The sequence below is a fragment of the Fundulus heteroclitus genome, chromosome 10 (genome assembly GCF_011125445.2).
Source record: "Fundulus heteroclitus isolate FHET01 chromosome 10, MU-UCD_Fhet_4.1, whole genome shotgun sequence".
NCBI classification, from domain to species: Eukaryota; Metazoa; Chordata; class Actinopteri; order Cyprinodontiformes; family Fundulidae; genus Fundulus; species Fundulus heteroclitus.
This window is the reverse complement of record NC_046370.1, coordinates 26,608,172-26,627,769: the sequence shown is the minus strand read 5'-3', so window position 1 is coordinate 26,627,769 and position 19,598 is coordinate 26,608,172.

Genomic DNA, 19,598 nt, shown 5'->3' with positions numbered 1-19,598 from the left:
AACGTGCACATGGTTTTAGAAATCCCATTTTTATTTAAACTTTTTTTTGCTGTACTTCTGGTATGGATTCAATGCAAAGTTTTATAAATGAGACCCCAGCTCAGTTCCACATTGACTTCTGTATAACTATCCACATTAATCAGAAACCCTTCTGAAAGGACAGTTTTTGAATTTTTCTGACTGATTTGGAATCACTTGTCAATGCTTCAAACTGCTGTTCCAGTGACATAACTAAACAAAAGTTTTCTGAAGATTTAAGATGCAATCAAACATTATTTAAAAAATTCCGTCCGTCCGTCTGTCTTCTTCCGCTTATCTGGGGTCGGGTCGCGGGGGTAGCAGCTTCAGTAGGGAGGCCCAGACGTCCCTCTCCCCAGCCACTTGGGCCAGCTCCTCAGGAGGAATCCCAAGGCGTTCCCAGGCCAGCCGGGAGACATAGTCCCTCCAGCGTGTCCTGGGTCTTCCCCTGGGTCTCCTCCCGGTGGGACGTGCCCGGAACACCTCACCAGGGAGGCGTCCAGGAGGCATCCTGACCAGATGCCCGAGCCACCTCAACTGGCTCCTCTCGACGTGGAGGAGCAGCGGCTCTACTCTGAGTCCTCCCCGGATGACTGAGCTCCTCACCCTATCTCTAAGGGAGAGCCCAGACACACTACGGAGAAAACTCATTTCAGCCGCTTGTATCCGGGATCTCGTTCGTTCGGTCACGACCCAAAGCTCGTGACCATAGATGAGGGTAGGAACGTAGATCGACCGGTAAATCGAGAGCTTCGCCTTTTGGCTCAGCTCTCTCTTCACCACAACGGATCGGTACAGTGCCCGCTTCACAGCAGACGCTGCACCAATCCGCCTGTCGATCTCCCGCTCCATCCTCCCCTCATTCGTGAACAAGACCCCAATATACTTGAACTCCTCCACTAGGGGCAGCACATCCTCCCCAACCTGGAGAAGGCACTCTACCCTTTTCCGGTTCAAGACCATGGTCTCGGATTTGGAGGCACTGATTTTCATCCCGGCCGCTTCGCACTCGGCTGCGAACCGCTCCAGTGAGAGCTGTAGATCACGCCCTGATGAAGCCAATAGGACCACGTCATCCGCGAATAGCAGAGACGCAATCCTAAGGCCACCAAAACGGATCCCCTCAACACCTTGGCTGCGCCTAGAAATTCTGTCCATAAAAGTTATGAACAGAATCGGTGACAAAGGGCAACCTTGGCGGAGTCCAACTCTCACCGGAAACGAGTCCGACTTACTGCCGGCAATGCGGACCAGACTCTGACACCGGTCGTACAGAGACCAGACAGCCCTTATTAAAGGGTCCGGTACTCCATACTCCCGGAGTACCCCCCACAGGATCCCCCGGGGGACACGGTCGAATGCCTTCTCCAGATCCACAAAACACATGTAGACTGGTTGGGCAAACTCCCATGCCCCCTCAAGAATCCTGCTGAGGGTATAGAGCTGGTCCAGTGTTCCACGGCCAGGACGAAAACCACACTGCTCTTCCTGAATCCGAGATTCGACTATCTGACGGACCCTCCTTTCCAGAACCCCTGAATAGACCTTACCAGGGAGGCTTAAGAGTGTGATTCCCCTGTAGTTGGAACACACCCTCCGGTCCCCCTTTTTAAATAGGGGGACCACCAACCCAGTCTGCCAATCCAGAGGAACTGCCCCCGATGTCCACGCAATGTTGCAGAGCCGCGTTAACCAACACAGCCCCACAACATCCAGAGCCTTAAGGTACTCAGGGCGAATCTCATCCACCCCCGGGGCCTTACCACCGAGGAGCTTTTTAACAACCTCGGCAACCTCAGCCCCAGAGATGGGAGAACCCGACCCAGAGTCCTCAGGCTCTGCTTCCTCAATGGAAGACGTGTTGGTGGGATTAAGGAGGTCTTCGAAGTATTCCGCCCACCGACGCACGACGTCCCGAGTCGAGGTCAGCAGCACACCACCCCCACTGTAAACAGTGTTGGTACTGCACTGCTTCCCCCTCCTGAGACGCCGGATAGTGGACCAGAATCGCTTCGAAACCGTACGGAAGTCTTTCTCCATGGCCTCTCCGAACTCTTCCCACGCCCGAGTTTTTGCCTCGGCGACCAGCCGAGCCGCCTGCCGCTTCGACTGCCGGTACACATCAGCTGCTTCCGGAGTCCCACAGGCCAAAAAAGCCCGGTAGGACTCCTTCTTCAGCTTGACGGCTTCCCTCACCGCTGGTGTCCACCAGCGGGTTCGAGGGTTGCCGCCGCGACATGCACCGACAACCTTGCGGCCACAGCTCCAACTAGCCGCCTCAACAATAGAGGCGTGGAACATGGTCCATTCAGACTCAATGTCCCCCGCCTCCCTCGGGACGTGTTTAAAGTTCTCCCGGAGGTGGGAGTTAAAGCTCCGCCTCACAGGGGACTCTGCCAGACGTTCCCAGCAAACCCTCACAGTGCGTTTGGGCCTGCCCGGTCGGACCGGCTTCCTCCCCCGCCATCAGAGCCAACTCACCACCAGGTAGTGGTCGGTGGAGAGCTCCGCCCCTCTCTTCACCCGAGTGTCCAAGACATACGGCCGCAGGTCAGATGAAACGACAACAAAGTCGATCATTGAACTGCGACCTAGGGTGTCCTGGTGCCAAGAGCACATATGGACACCCTTATGCTTGAACATGGTGTTTGTGATGGACAATCCATGACGAGCACAGAAGTCCAACAACAAAACACCACTCGAGTTCAGATCAGGTGGGCCATTCCTCCCAACCACGCCCCTCCAGGTCCCACTGTCATTGCCCACGTGAGCGTTGAAGTCCCCCAGCAAAACGAGGGAGTCCCCAGGAGGGGCACTCTCCATTTAAAATATTTAAAAAATGTTACACTTTAAATCAGTTCAACCTAGTTTAAGGAGTGTAAAGCTCAGACTGTTTGAGATTGTAATTGCTTCCTTAAATAATGGATGATATTTTGTCACTGACCCCAATCTGATTCACTTATTTCTGAGAATAAGATGACTTTTAGTAAAACAGTAATGCACTGATTGAGATCAACAATGTAAATAGTGAAAAGAGCAGAACTATGACTCATGCCTTGGCTCTAAGATCTCACATAGATGCCACTGTCCCACAAAGGCAGCTCGGGTGGGCCGCACTTCAGAAGTTGAGGAAGCTGGATAGCAATCAAAGAGCCTGCAGACACAAGTAGAGGACTTTCCAATGAAAGGAAGCTGAGCGCACAGAAAATTCCTTGAGGAAGGAAATGAGTCAGACCAGCTCTGGATATCTGGAAGTTCCCTGAAAGAGAACTGTGGCCCCAACAGGGAAAAGAGATACTGCAAGTGAAAGTTGGTATAGCTAATCACCCTTCAGAGAAAACGGTGGAAGTAAGCAGACTGCTGGAGGTCGAGGTTAAATGTTCAGTTTTAACTCTGACAGAAAAAAAAAATCTGACTGAGAACAAAGATGTAAACTTGAAATAAAACAATGTGCAAATCTTATCTTTCATTTCTTTTCAATTCAATTCACTTTTAATCATTATCTTTCCAAAGATGTTTCCACATTTTTAAGATTCCATTGGTGTCACTGCTAAAAATGTCTCTGACACAGACTTCACTAAACAACATTAATCCAGAGCTGTTCTCATCTACTACCTGTCATCTACTACCCCGCCTCTCAACCATTAAACACTGGAGATAGGCACCAGCACCCCTCACGACCCCAATAGGGATAAGCGAGTCAGAAAACGGATGGATGGATGTTCTCATCTAGTAACACTTGGGGCTCACTCCTAAAGTTTTATTGTAGTCATTTTATATAAAAGTCTTGAAATTAGATTTTATCGTTTTTTTGTACAAATGTATTAGTTTCAATTACTTTCTTCTTCAGCATCATAACTCTGACCTATGGAGCTGACTGGACCTGCGGAGAATCCACTGGCTCCCCTGCATCACCCTGGGAGATATTGGAGTCTGAACCTGGAGCCCTGGGGTCTCAACTCCAGAAAATATTCGTCCACTCTCCAGAAAAGGGTACAGATGTGTGATGAGGTTGCACAGATTGGAGGGGAGCCTAAATCTGGGCCAACCCCGACGTCACATGGTCCGTTTTAGTGGACAGCCTCCCCCTGTCTGACCACTTGGCCTCTTCCCAGACACTCAAAGCCTTGCCGCTGCTCCAGTGGCAATGGACTCTGCTGGGCCCGGTGAGTGGGCTGGTCCACAACAGTAGCCAGCTGCACTGCTCAGGGCACAATGCCACAGTTGTCCTCACGCTGAAATGGGGCCAATCAGGTCACACAAGTGTTGATTTAGTATCATAGCTCTGAAGCACAGACCTGTCAGCAGGCAACCAGAAGAGTCAGACCGGGCAGAAAATGCCACTGCACCAAGCTCAGAGAAACGGATACAGGACTCCTCATGTTTGAAAGGTGTAGAAAGAGGAAGGGTGGCTCCGTGAAGAAACCTAGAATTAAAAAGGAAAGCTGTGAAAACAGACACTGCTAAATGTGGAAAAATTGGCAGCTTCTTCAATAAAATTACCTCAGGTTTGAAACGTCAAATGAGGACTATGAAATAGGGATGGAAAGATGTTGAACCTTGCCTGCAAACTACTCTACAAGTAAAGTCTCTGAATTTTGTGATACTATATATATTTATAATGTTCTATGTAATGCTTCTTGCAGTCTTTTTCAGCTTACTGTCTGGCTGTGACTGCATGTCAAATATTGCCCAGTAAGCACTAATACTGTCCTTAAAAACATTTAAAAATGTAACATATATATTAAAACAAAATTGGAAATATGTTTCATTAGGGCTCAAGTTACATTATGAAGTGTGTTTTTTTACTACCAAACTGCACAGAGTAACTGCATTTAATTCTATTTTTGAATTTATTGATATGTATTGATGCTCTCAATGAACCAACGGTGGAGAAAGTAGCAAAAATAACAATCCTGACAATACTGGTGGTTTTGGGGGGTTTCAGACACCACAAGTTGGATTTTATCATTTTCAAGATAAGTTCAAATTCTTAACACAACAAAGGGTTTTTCAAGATAATGATAAAACGCGATGATAAAGGGCCGGCCCTATTTCAAAATGTGACTTAGTGTCAGAAGCAGAGCCAGTTGTGATGAGGGGATTGCTCCTGTTAGTGTAGAAGAAACAGGTGAGCTGTTGTAACAGAGTGTGAACAAACAGACACTAGTTCTAATATAACTGCTTTCTAAACCCAAACAATATCAGTGACTCGTTATTTTATCATTACAAGTCAGATAGTAAATGCACAAAGCCCACAAGTGAAACGGAATAGGACGAAACATGAAATAAACCTGCATATTCTTTTAATAATAATTATAGGTCATTCTCTTAAGTGGGCCGGTCTGAGGCATGAAACTCCAGGGCTGAAGATGAGTCCCACAAAGACAAGGCAAAGACAGGAGGGGGACAAGTTATCCCTGTCCTCACGCTGAAATGGGCCCAGACAGGTCGCACAGCGCAAGTGTTCATTTTACATCATAGCTCTGACGCACAGACCAGTCAGCAGGCAACCAGCAGAGTCAGACCGACTCTTCTGGTTTAAGCATGTGTGGGAGCATTTCTTGCATCACACAAGCACTTTCCTGTAATCACAAAGGAGATACGCCAACAAGTTTTGGCTCAAGGCCCTGCAGTGCACCACTGTCTCTAAAAAGAGAAACTTCCACAGGAATCAACACAAGCAGAAAATGCCACTGGTGAGCCAAAAAGGCCTACCAAACACTGTAAATCAGGGCAAACAACCAAAATATCTTCTTTTTACCAAATCACCAGATGGGGAAAATTATTTTATTTTTTTTCCAATCCAAACTTTTTGGATTTTTTTATCTCATTCTGTCTGATCCAGATCTCAGTTTGTTTAGTCTGTTTTCAGTCTAGTTGTAGCTCAGTCTCTGGCCTGTTTTCAGAACATTCCCAGCCTGGTTTTACTCTGTTTTAAATCTTTTTCACTATCGCTGCTTCATGTTGTGACTTGAAGTTGATCTGTGCTGTCTCTGTGTGGTGTGCTGTGATTTTCCTCTGCCAGCCATGTACAGCAGCATAAACGTTTATATATGTAGTCTGCAGAATGAATAAAGTCCTAACTCCAGGGAGGGTCAAAGGCAGTCTGGTACCTTTCATGGTTTTCCTTACTGTTGATCAGTGACTGATATTTGATCAAGTGCAGTTCTGATTTTAACTGAAATGTTTCCACATGTTCCCACTGATAAAATTTGGCAAAACAATCAATGAAGCGTTTACTCTCACACATGCTCTTTTCTGTAATCGCAATGGGAGATACACCAGCAAGTTCGGGCACAAGGCAAAGCAACAAGGACCTGAATAGCAACTAGCCAACAATAGGGGTGCCATTCAGAGAGCAGCAAGTTCTATGGAGTCAATTTCAGCAACAGCTTTACTCAATATTAATAATTTGCTAATGGCAGTTGACTTTGGGCTGTTCACAATAATAGCATGCTTGTTGATCTGAGTTCTGCCTGCCTGAGCTCTGTCATGACGATCTTGTAATAATAATATCATCTTTATTGTCATTGAAACATACATTGAAACATACATTACAACGAAATTTGTTCTCTGCTTTTAACCCATCACCCTTGGGGAGCAGCGGTGATATTACAGTACCATCAAATCCTTATCAGCTGTCCAAACCATGTTGTGTCAGACATCAGCAGCTCTACTTTGATCTGCCCCCAGATGACAGAGCTCCTCACCCTGTCTCTAAAGGTACGCTCACACCGAACACGAACGAGACAAATGAAGCAATTGATTCACATCCCTTTGTAAAGGCATGTTCAGGAGTGAATTAATGGTCCGCGATGCGAACAACACGCTCAGAGCGATGCAAACGACACAAATTGTGCTATTAGAGTGAAGCAAATCTGAGAACAGCGGTAGATGCATGGATACAGTGAAGCAAAGCTGTGAATAACAGCAGCCAAACAAGATCTGAACTACTTTCTGTCAATTTCAGGTGCGTTAAGGGGGCTCCTCATCCATTCATTTAAGCAAAAAATGTTTTTTATGCTCCACATGTTTAGGTAGTACAATTAAGCTATGCTTCTATTAGCAATAATACATTTACTGACCAAAGATGCCTGTAGTTCATGACCTGGAAGGTGATGGGTCCCCTGACGTGGGGCAGTAGCTCCTCATAATGGGGCCTGGACAGAAGGAAGTACCATTGGAAGCGGCCATCATCCAGACGCAGCTACAAGTGGTGGTACTACATATAGCACCATGACTCGCTCAGTGAAATACATCTCTGCCACTGTGAGTTGAACAGACGAGAGGAACCAGCAAGTGGATAGACGCTCCTGCTATTTAATGACATGGTGAAGTGAACAGGGGGGGTTGAGCTGTGAGCGCTGATTGTTTGCGAGAGAGAGAGGAGAAATCTCAAGCAACCAACAGCCGGTGATTAACAGGAATGATTTGTCTTGTTCGTGTTAGGTGGCAGGTGCATGGGGTCGTCACCAGGGTCTTCAGTTTGTAGGGCAGGGTGTTGTTCACCTCTGGTAGTGGTGATATTGTGAAGAACAACACGAACTGCAGTTGTATCACAGGCCCTCTCAGGGGTCATCCTGAGGTGACGTAGGCACTGGAAATGAGCTTTCAGCAGGCCTATGGTCAGCTTCACCCGGGCTCCCGTCCTGCAGTGAGCACGGTTGAATCTCTGTCCGGGACCTGGTTCTGGGTCAGGGTTAGGGGTCAGCAGCCTTGGTTGGCAAGGGTTACCCCTGTCCCCCAGCAAAAAGCCATCAATCTCTCCTGTAATGTATTGTGGATACATTAAATTGCATTAAAGGACAGAAAGAGGTGAATTATATGGTGCTAATATTTTGGCATGTTGTAATCTGTTGCTCAGGTAAAACTCACAATATATTAGTGAATCACGGACCGACCCAGGCCACTTACCGCCACATTCAAAATGTAATATGTAGCATCACATATGATCTTGACAAAAGTCAATCTAGATGTACCTGCACATTAATGCTGGGAATTGACTTCCTATTTAAAAAATCAGCCGTATTATGTAAGGGGGAGCCTTGATAGGAATGTGGGTCCCATGTATGCACCCAATTACGCTGGGAAATCCTAAAAGGAAATAAAATTACTAATCCAAGTCTGAGGTTGCAGCACAATGTCATTAAGAAAATAGAATTTCAAATGAATTTAACAGATCATTCACCTGCAATCCTGCGGAGCTCCTCCTTGATGGCTCGGATGGCTTTATTCCCCGGAAAATGAACAAGGCAGGGTATAAGCCATTTCAAGGCCAGCCAGGCACCCCCTTCTTACTGCTCTGCATACTGTTGCCTTTTTTCAGGTGTTCAGCGTCTCCCACGTTATAGAGAAAAAAATACCGTTCGCAAAAAAAAAAAAAAAAAATGCAACATTACACACAAAACCTGTTGGGATGTGAGAGCATGATTCCAATGTGTATTTCTGCAAATGTGAGGACGGATAAGGTCGTGGATGTATGTGATGGATTGTGAGGTGAAATAGCAGTGCTCATAAAGATAACCATCTGGATATGGAAGGTATGAACGGTCTGATAACCCTCTCCCAACGAATATTTAATTCTCTACAAATTAATGCTGCTCCTTCATCAATTGGATCCTCGTCAAAAGGACGTATCATGTTTGTGTTTTTTACTGTTCGCACAGAACTACCACAGAACTGTCCTGACTGAATCAGGAAATGAAACAGCATGAGTGGCTTTAAGGAGAGTTCATTGAGAATGTTACCACAGTAACAGACACAGAGTTTCAGTGACCTCTCTTCGTGACACGGAAACTCGGAGTTTCCCTGATTTCTTAGTTAACAAAGTTTTCATTAAACTTGCTTTGTGAAATGGACCTCAGGTCCATTGTTCCGTGGTGAGGAAAAATACATTCCTCCTCCTGGATCATAGCCTCCTCTCCCTCTCCCAGGCTCTTCCTTCTCCATAGAGGACATGGTGACCATATTAAGGAGATCTTCAAAGGGTCCTTTGACCACCCAATGATTTCCTCAGTAAGCTGTTCAGGTATCGACCTGATCTCGGCCTCCCCTGGTTCTTTTATCTGATAATGTGGTGTTTGCATTGTAGACTTCTGTTGTAATAAAAAGACTCTTCAAACCGCAACTATATTTTGCCATATTTAATCTAAAAGGCAGAGGAATGGTTTACAGACACATCAGCGCTGATGGGCTCCTGATCGAACATGACGCAACGGCAATGAATGTGGCAAGAGACCCGACTGATCATTTCTTAAGCATTATAAAGAAGTCTAGGTACACGCCCGTGCATGGGCTGTACGCTTCCTAACATGTCGTCAGTAAAATAATGTGTCACCACTTGGGTGCTATCTGATGACCTTGTGTCCCTGCCTTGTGTCCCAGACTGTCTAGGTTTGCATGTTGCTCCCAGGACTGACGTTCCACTCGTTCATCCCATTTCTTCATTCTACTCATACGCCACATTTCTAACAAAGCAGTTCCTCGCCCAAAGCATAAACAGCTTGAGATGGTCCCTGCTTCCCTTTTCTGAGTTCCCATACGGTTGTCCAGAACTTCCTTGAGGCAAACCAAGGGTCTCTTTTTCTAGTCTTTCCAAATTCCTCCCATGCCTGAGTTTGTTCTTCCCCAACCACAGAATCCTGCAATCGATCTGGAACCTGGTACCGGGCAGCTGTATAAGGAGTCCCTAAGGACGATCAAGCCCCAAAGGCTTCCTACGTCAGGGCTCCCCCACCCTTCCAGCTGCTGAGAGTGACAGTATCTGTGGGGTGTGGGGGGCAGCCAGTGTTTACGACAGTGCTATTTTAAAAAGGTGCTGTAGAGGGAGTGCCACTGGAAAATGATTTAGTGCTGCTATTTACCATATTTTTGTCACAAATATCCCCTACTCCTGATGACCAAGGTTCACATCCAAGCATCAGAAAGAAAATGAAAAGTCCTAAGTTGCATTTTAGCCTAGTCTTGGGAAAACTGTGGTCACACTTTAAACACTGTCCTCCGATGAACAAAAGCTGCAATCACAGACGATTTTCTATATTTAACTTGCAAACTAAATATTTTACTCAGGTAAAAATCTAGCTTACTGGACAACCAAAGCAATAGCTGGGTCTATCTAACCTCTATATATCCTGCTGCTGGTGAGACTGAATTGTTTCAATCATCACTCATGTTATTTATTTTATCATCAATCGTTCCTCTCAATGTGTCCAATATTCTAGTTGAAAACATAAAACGATCGGTTTAACCGACATTACAGATATTTACTCATGGATCTACAGCAGGGGGACCAGATGTCCCTGATTTCCAGGGAAAGTCCCTGTTGTGGAGTTTATTGAACTTAGTATTTCAATAAATAGCATGTAGCCTTTTGTTCCAGTTTCTACACAGCTGCTCTTTATGGAGAAAAGCGTTATTGGAGCAAGCAAAGTTTACTTTTTAGCAAAACTATTTAAAGCTGCCTTTTGACATTGGAGACATTGACTTTTTTTGCAGCCGGAAGGCTTGTCACGTCATTAATTATCCATGGTGTCATGCCAAATGTGGTTAAATAAACACTTATTGCTTTAATCATACATCTGGAAATACAGCCATCAGGGGCTTCCTTAATACACAAGGCCAAATAAAACTGTACAGCTTGGTTCAATTGTACAGTTTCACTGAAAGTGGTAACCTAAATGTAGCCTTAATTAAGCCACTGACATCGGTCTTTGATTCCATTGACTTTGCTCCAAATATCCTACCCACTCTTGTCTTCAAACTCAGGAGTTTGTGTAGGCAAATTACTGTTTCCTCATTACCATATCTTCTCTAACATTTTTTATTAAATATTTTAATAGTTTAATCTTACCAAGTACTCTGCCACAAGGCAAAATGACTTCTGTTCAATCTGTTCCATTTTTGCTTTCCTCGGAGTCAGAAAAGCATTGGCAGCAACTTAATTTCTACCACTGTACAAGTTGAAATTCTTGTTCATTATGTCACTACCTCATTGCACGTTACATTAGGCAATGCATCCGGCTTGTAAAAGAAGGTAATTATTCATAGGTGGCTAACCCGCTGGTTTCGTTCAGAGCAACACACAACGCAAGGAAACTGGAGAGACAAAGACATTCAATACATAGAGGAGTCCTATTTAATCACAGTACAGTTGCCAAACCTGCTGTGTCATAGCTCTGTTAATCCATCCATTCACTCAGCTCTCAACAGTAATGACTTTATGGAAAGCTTTATGAATAAATTTGATTCAATCAAAACCAAAATCGCTGGCATCATCTCAACTGTGATTATTTCATCCTCAGGAAGTGAGGCAACATTGGTAACCGTAAGGCCATGATCTCTGTTTGGATCGTTTTGATCCAATTGAGCTTTCTCAGTTATAAGAAATATTAGCTTTATCTACACTAAACCCAATTGCAACCAAATGTAAACATTGCACACTTATTTATTTTTAACACAACAAACACATTTTTTACGTGTTAACTGAAAAGAAAATGTTAACATAAAGTTGGCAAATACTCTGGTTCACTTTTATAATGAAAGGCCTAAAACATTTCTTTTTGATAAAGCTTCCAGTTAGAGTGGAGTGGGTTATCCTGAGCTTTCTCAGCAGCTTAGGTTGCTGGAGGACATAATGGCTACTTTTCCTCACACTGCTATATTCCTATACTATTGTCAAACTTTGTATTTTTTCAGCTATTAACTTTATGTTCTCTCTCTGTTTTTTTTTTTCATTGTATAAGTGACATCTGACCTTTAATTTTGTTTAGCTCTGCTCCTGCAAGATCTTAATGTTCTCCACCTGGAGAACTGGTGATAGATTGATGTCCTCTGCAGGAGCAGGGTGGAGACTTGACATTAGCCCCATTTACACTACCCTTGTTAAACCGATCCATGCCGAGCTCAGTCCGAGCTTGGATCAGTTAATCAAGCCAAGCTTGGTTCTGACGACCGTTTACACACCACGCTATCTCGGTTCCTTAGTTCCTCGCCTCCTAGTGACGATCTGCGGTACTGCTGGTCTATAGGATTGAAGGAGGGACTCAAGCAAATAAAAATCGCGGCGCCTGTAACATTCTGGAAGTTATGCTTGATTATTATTGTGATATTTCGTTGTTTGCGGAGAGTCACACTTTTGGTGAATTTACTTGACAGAGTCGGCTTTTGGGACGTGGATAAGACAAACAAACATCTAATAAGGATTTACAGACGCAGGAAACAACGACAGACGCTGAGGTTCATCACACTGCTAAGCAGAATCATCTCTGGAAACCGTGTGTCACAGTAGGGAAGCTAGTATTTTTATGAATGTCTGAAATGTCAGCTGGCTGTAAGGAGATAACGCGGTCTGCTCATGCGGTCTGTTTTTAGAGAACCGGGCCAGAGAAAAACCGAGCCGAGCCCACACATGGAACTGGTCTGCATTTAGCGAGGTCCGGTTGTGTGTGGCTCAGTTCAGTTCAGTTTGTGTTCCATTTACACTTGATAGTTATCTCTGTTACCAAGCTCGGACTGGTCTCGGCACGGTTAAAAAGGGGTAGTGTAAATGGGGTAATTAAGTTGGCTCGGCCCGGTTTTTCCCTGGCTCGGTTCTCAGATAACAAAGAGCGCATGAGCAGACCACATCATCTCCTTACAGTCAGCTGACTAATTTAGCGGTTTTGGACATTCATAATAATACTAGCTTCCCTACCGTGCCACACGGTTTCCAGTGATAATTCTGCTTAGCAGTGTGATGAACCTCAACGTTTGTCGTTGTTTCCTGCGTCTGTAAAGTAAGTAAGTAAGTAAGTAAAAAAGCCGACTCTGTCAAGTAACTTCACCAAAGGTTGACGTCTTCGCCTGACTCTCTGCAAAAAGCAATTATAACCAAGCATAACTTCCTGAATGTTACGGGCGCCGCCATTTTGATTTGCTTGAGTCCCTCCTTCAATCCTAGAGAGCAGCAGTACTGCAAATCGTCACTAGGAGGCGTGGAACCGTGCTATGGTGATGTGTAAATGGTCGTCAGAACCAAGCTCGGCCTGAACTCGGCATGGAACGGTTTAACAAGGGTAGCGTAAATGGGGCTAGTGAGGAGAGCTGGCTTGCTCCCTGCAGGTGTGTCAGGAAGGACAATTGTGGCTTGATTGTGATCCAGGGGACGGGCTTGGCTAATGCCTGGATAAGCAGAGATAGGCAGATATATCCAGGGGCTAGCCAAGGCTCGTTGGTTGTTGTATAAATCTAGGTCCAGAAATAAAAAGCTTTGTAGGTGTCTGACAAGGGTATGGCAGGTAAATCCAAAAAATATTAAAAAGGGCCACGTTAAGGTAACGAGGCATGAAATAAATGACTCTTTCTTTAACATAGAGATTACTCCTCAATCAATCCTTCTGGGACTCTTTTTAAGCTGTGTGCATGCTCTGTCTTCTCGGGTTGTGACAGGTGGCCGTTCACACTGTGGCAGGTTCTGTTGGGGGAGTCTTCCTGTTAAAATGAACATTGACTGTGTGGAACAATAGACCCTCATTTAGAAACATTTACTCTTGATGTAAAAACGTGATCTCAAAAGTACTCTAAACTTTTACATTCTGTCAGTCCTCTCTCGCTATTGCTCATCCAAAAGGAATAAATGCTGCAATAAATGACTTGATGCAATTGGCTGGGTTTCCTTAGATTTCCTTAGAAAGTTTTTGACCAATTTGAATAATAAACTCAACTTGATCTTATTGTTTGATAATAAGATCAAGTTAATAATCCAACTGTATATAATTGACTTTAAATCTGTATGTTTGGACAGAATTGAGTTTTGTTTTTTTGGGCTTGAGACAAAATTGTTTGATAATGTGTGCTACGTATAGATGTACTGAATTTAATTTAATACTATACTTTAAATAAAAATCCAAAATAATGGCATGCATTTGTAATAGTTAGCTCAACATATTTGTTTTTAGTAGTAATTAAGGATTACTATATATCTGTCTTTCACCTCAGTATGATGAAACGTGGGAAAGTAGCAGAACGGTACGCAACAGGCGGACCAGTTCCAACAGGCCTCCAAAAGCCTCATATATATGAAAAGATTGTGGTCTAGAGGCTGGTGGCTTCAGGGAAATTTGATTGTATTGTCTGATAACTGGAATGAAATCGGAATATTCAAACTTTTAGTTGAGTTTTTTGTAACAAGCCTTGAGACAACATTTGCTGAATTTAATTTAATATAATATTTTTAAAATAAAAGTAAAAATATAAGTGTGTCATGCATTTGTAATAATTAGCATTACTACTCAGTAGACAGCCATGTGGCACAAATCCTCCGGAGACCACCGGGAGCGCTGTGAGAGTCATGTTCTTTGACTTCTCCAGCGCTTTCAACACCATCAGACCGGTGCTACTGAGGGGGAAGCTGGAGGACGCTGGGGTGGACAAACATCTGGCTGACTGGACCATGGACTACCTCACTGACCATCGACTACCTCACTGACCGCCCTCAGTACGTGCGGCTGCACGGCTGTCAGTCAGAGGTGGCAGTCTGCAGCACCGGGGCCCCCCAGGGCACCGTTCTGTCTCCGTTTCTTTTCACCCTCTACACCTCGGACTTCACCTACAACACGGACAGCTGCCACCTTCAGAAGTTCTCTGACGACTCGGCCATTGTGGGCTGTGTGTCTGAGGGGAACGAGCTGGAGTACCGGTCGGTCATCATGGACTTTGTGGACTGGTGTGAAAAAAAACCATCTGTGCTTAAACACCAGTAAGACCAAGGAGATGGTGATCGACTTCAGGAGAAGACCCCCACCTCACTCACCTGTGAACATCCAGGGGCAGGACATAGAAACTGTGGAGAGTTTCAAATACCTGGGTGTTCACATCAACAATAAACTGGACTGGACTCACAACATCGACGCTCTGTATAAGAAGGCCAGAGCCGGCTCCACCCCCTGAGGAGGCTGAGGTCCTTTGGAGTGAGCCGGCCTCTGCTAAAAACTTTCTATGACTCTGTGGTGGCCTCAGCCCTCCTCTACGCTGTCGTCTGCTGGGCTCCTGGCAGCGCGGAGCGGGACAGAAAGAGGCTGAATAAGCTGGTGAGGAAGGCCACTTCTGTCCTGGGCTGCCCTCTGGACTCTGTGGAGGAAGTGGCTGAGAGGAGGGTGTTGTCCAAGTTCACATCCATCATGGACAACACCTTCCACCCCCTGCACCAGACTGTAGAGGAGCTGAGCAGCTCCTTCAGTGCAAGACTTAGACATCCTGTCTGTAAAAGGGAGCGCTACCGCAGGTCATTTATTCCTGCTGCTATCAGATTATACAATGCTGCACTGTAACTGTAACCACAATAGTAATAAGTAATGTGCAATGACTAATGTGCAATAATCTAATTAATACACTAGGCCACAATCCGTGCAATAATCCTGATGTAGTGACTTCTGCTGCTATCAACACCTGAACATAAGTCAGTACACATGTATGTATGTATGTATGTACAAATGTATACACAAATGTATATGCACATATATACGTGTAGGTACGTATGTATGTAGGCGTATAGATATATGTATATATATATAAGTATATATATATATATATATATATATATATATATATATATATATATATATATATATATATATATATATATATATGTTTATTTATATATATATAGACCACTATGAATGTAAATAATACATCATATGCCCATTCCTATTTCTTTTTGTATTTTTTAGTATTCTTTTTGATCCATTGTAGATATGAAGATTCACTGTATATAATTGAATGCACCTTCCCTACTCTGCACCTTCTTGTATGAGCCGATGTGACGAGTGAATTTCTCCATTGTGAGATCAATAAAGACTTTCTTATCTTATCTTATCTTATCTTATCTTAGTTGTGTTGTATACATCACAAAAAAATGAGTTGCTGCTAAGAGGTGTTGAGTTTTTGTGCCCCTCTTAACTTATCGTGCCAGAGACGCCACTGCTTGTGATTAATAGTAATAACTGATTAACAATAATTCTAAGAAATTGTATTTGAAAGCGCCTTTCAGAGCACTCAAGTACACTGTACAAATCTAAAATGACGGATTACTTGTCATCGGTCCTCAGCTCAGTATGATGAAATATGTGTATGATCATGTGACTGCAACAAAACAATTTACGCAACAGGCTGATCCAGTTCCAACACGCCTCTCAACGCCTGATATATCTATGTGTGTGTGTGGGTGGGTAATCTGGAGGTTGATGGTTTCAGGGAAATCTTTCACCCTTCATCCTTCATTCATTAAAAGGTCACCGGGGCCCTAGAGGTGGTTCCAAGTTAACTTAATGACGACTCCTCCCGTCTAAGAATCCGATAAACTTCGATAGAAATTTGTTCAAGTTTTCCTATAATGAACAAATTCATCTTTTACAAGCACCCATTATTTGTATGTTGGTACTGATGTAATTAGATGATTGCTCCCACTTTATATATTTTAATGGTTGTTTTGTTATTGTTTGTCTTGTCCACTATGTGTGCTGCTGTCTTTCTTTGCCAGGTCACCCTTGCGAAGGAGGTCTTGATCTAAGTGGGTCTGGTTAAATAAAGGTTTAATAGAAATAATTAAAAGCCATTGTTTTTTTGTTTTTTTAGAACAGGCTTGTGGGCACCACATGTGGTCCTCGGGGGCTACTTGATGCCCCCTGCTCTAGAGCCTAATAATTTTTTTAATATATCTTGTAAATGGCCCTTAGTAAGGTTTAAGATATATAATTGTTTGAATATTGTAAGGGCCCCTTACAATATTCAAAAATGAAATAATGCTTTTATAAATGAAGCTTAATGGCAGCTGTGTTTCGTTATGGGTGTAACCAACTTTTATAAGATTGTTACTGGAACCTAGTGAGGTGGAAGGAGACCTGACTCGGAGCTGGTGTTTTGTCTGAGAACATTCCTCTCAAATGCTTCCACTGCCGTGTAAAAGTTAAAATTGAAAGGTAATTTATCCTGATTATTATCTCAAACATGCATCACTGCACACATTCCTCTCATATGCCGTGTGTGTTGCAGCGTCTTGTGCCTGATGAGGTGTGAAACAGACTAAGAGACAGCAGCGACGGCTGTTGTGAAACATTTTGGGAAGGGATTTATTAAGTCATTTCCAAACTAGACATTACTCTACAAAGACAAAGCGGAAAATTTTCCATCTCAGATTTTTCATCTCAGATTCTAAAAGCCCTCAGTTAGACCATTAAAGTTTAAAGTTACTGACAGAAAAATTTGAAAAGACGGGACAAGCACGGCTGTGTGAAAGGGATGAAGGAGAGAGTGTCTTTTATCTGGAAACAATGTGGCACCTTGACTTAGCTGTGCAAAGATGCACCTGAATTAAGGACAAGATTTCTGAATGACAGACAAGACCCAAGTGGAGATGTTTCGCTAGAATTTCAGCTCTGGGAAGCTTGTGGCCACAGTCAAAACCGTTAATGAGGAATCAGCAGAATAAAGAGGATGTGTGCTCTTCTGTAAAGGTTGCTATTCTGTTGTAACAGAGCTTAATTATAGTGAAAATCGTGGTTCTGTTTTTCTGAAAAAATGTGGTAAAATCAGCAGGAACTGAAACCACAGACTTCCAGACACCAAACATTAAACCTTTTTCCTTTTTCTCCACCCAGAGATGACTTTCAGCATGTGCAGCAGAGCATCCTGCTTCTACAGCAGGTGGAATCAGTGACTAGTCAGGTAGCAGGGATTGACATAGATTAAATCAATCCTTTAATCTGAAACTCAACGACTAGCTCCAAACTGGAAACATGACTGAACCTCCCACTGAAAAGGTCCGAACAGTGTTGAAATGCAATGAAACACCTACTGAGGATCTGCCCTCCTCAAGTATCACAGCTGTAGGTTGCGACTCAACTACAGGAAAGCCCCATCTGTACTCTTGACAAACAACTGATTTCATTTAGGTCACACCTTGGATAAATGTGGGTGTTTCAAACTGGTACACATGTACTTCCTCATAACACACTAATAAAACAGGTGACATTAAACATACCTGGTGACGAAACAGGATGACAGACATTGATCTTTGATTAGTTAATGACTGGATTTTCTTTCGAGATTGATTTTTTTCTGGTTTCCAAAAACCTAAACGCAACAGTTGTTTTTTTCAGCATATCTAAGTTAACTCCTTTTAATTGTCTAAATTTTCACACTCCTCAAAATACAGGCCATGGAGGAGTGGCAGAGACCTTTGAATGATTAATGTTAAGCCTTATCTCTATTTATTTTCAAAATCCAAATTTTAGTTCTCCTCATCCAAATTGCAAAGCAATTATACCACTTGTGTTTGTGAAGTTTTGGATCAGTTCGATCAAGGAAATTCCTTGTCTTAGTCATGTTAAATGCTGATAAGGTCGTCATTCGGAAAAATCCATTGCTTTAGGTTAGTTAAAGGTTTTATAGGAGAACTCAAGCTTTGCTGAAGGGCCAGTTAGCCGCTGCCCAAGAAAAGATAAATTATCTTACAAAAGTAAGTACACACCTCACATATTTGTAAATGTCTTATATCTTTTCATGACACAACACTGATGATGTGACAGTTTAAAACATTTTAAAGTAGTCAGTGTACAGCTTGTATAACAGTGCAAATCTTCTGTCCACTCAAAATCCCTCAACACAGCCATCTATATTATACATCTCTTTCCCATTTACACCTGAGACGTCAAACTAACGAGACATCTAAGAGGGAAACTTGTGAATTGGACACAATTTGGACATATTTAACTAGGGGTGTAATGACTTTTGTTGCCAGGTGCTTGAACATTAATGGTTGTGTGTTGGGTAATTTCTGAGGGGACGGCAAATTTATGCTGTTACAAGCTGTACTCTGAATACTTGACACTGTGTCAATGCACCATATTGTCAGTGTTGTCCCAGGGAAAGATATAAGATATGACCAAAACATGAAGGGTGTACTTACTTTTATGACATACTCTAAGAATTTCAACAGTTTACTCATTGATCTTCTTCAAAGAAGAAAACTTGCTTTATCGTGTTTAGCTAGCTGCATAAGCTAAGAAGGACGGCAATACTGAGAATTTTCCCATGTTAATTGCTCTTGTTTATGACACTGTTGGTGTATGTGCACCAGCTCCCTCACAAGCAATAAACTGCCCTTCACTTTAAAGTCTGGTCTCCATCGGTATCCCTTTAGCCCGTGTGTGTTGTTTTGAAATCACTTTTCTTCTGGCAGGTCTTTGGAGCGGGTTTGTTTCCGTGTATAAACTGAAAGTAATTGGATAATTGTGCCTTTGATACTTTCTTAGATTCCATTGGCCTCTCTCCTCTTGTGTTAAAATAAGTTTCATCATCCTCCCACTGACGTTAAAACTATGCTCCATTAAGGCACGTGTTGAATTTCTGGTGAACAGTGAGTCATGCACGTTTGTGCAAGCAGGCTGTCTCGCGACACTTTGCTAAAAGAAAACAAAAAATTATGGACATCCCTTCCCAACTGATGTTTACAGATCGTCTCCTCAGATTCAGATTTCAGGAGGTTTAGAGCTTTTGGAAGAAGCTGATTTTATCTGCTCGTTTGTTGTTAAAAGAGGGCACGT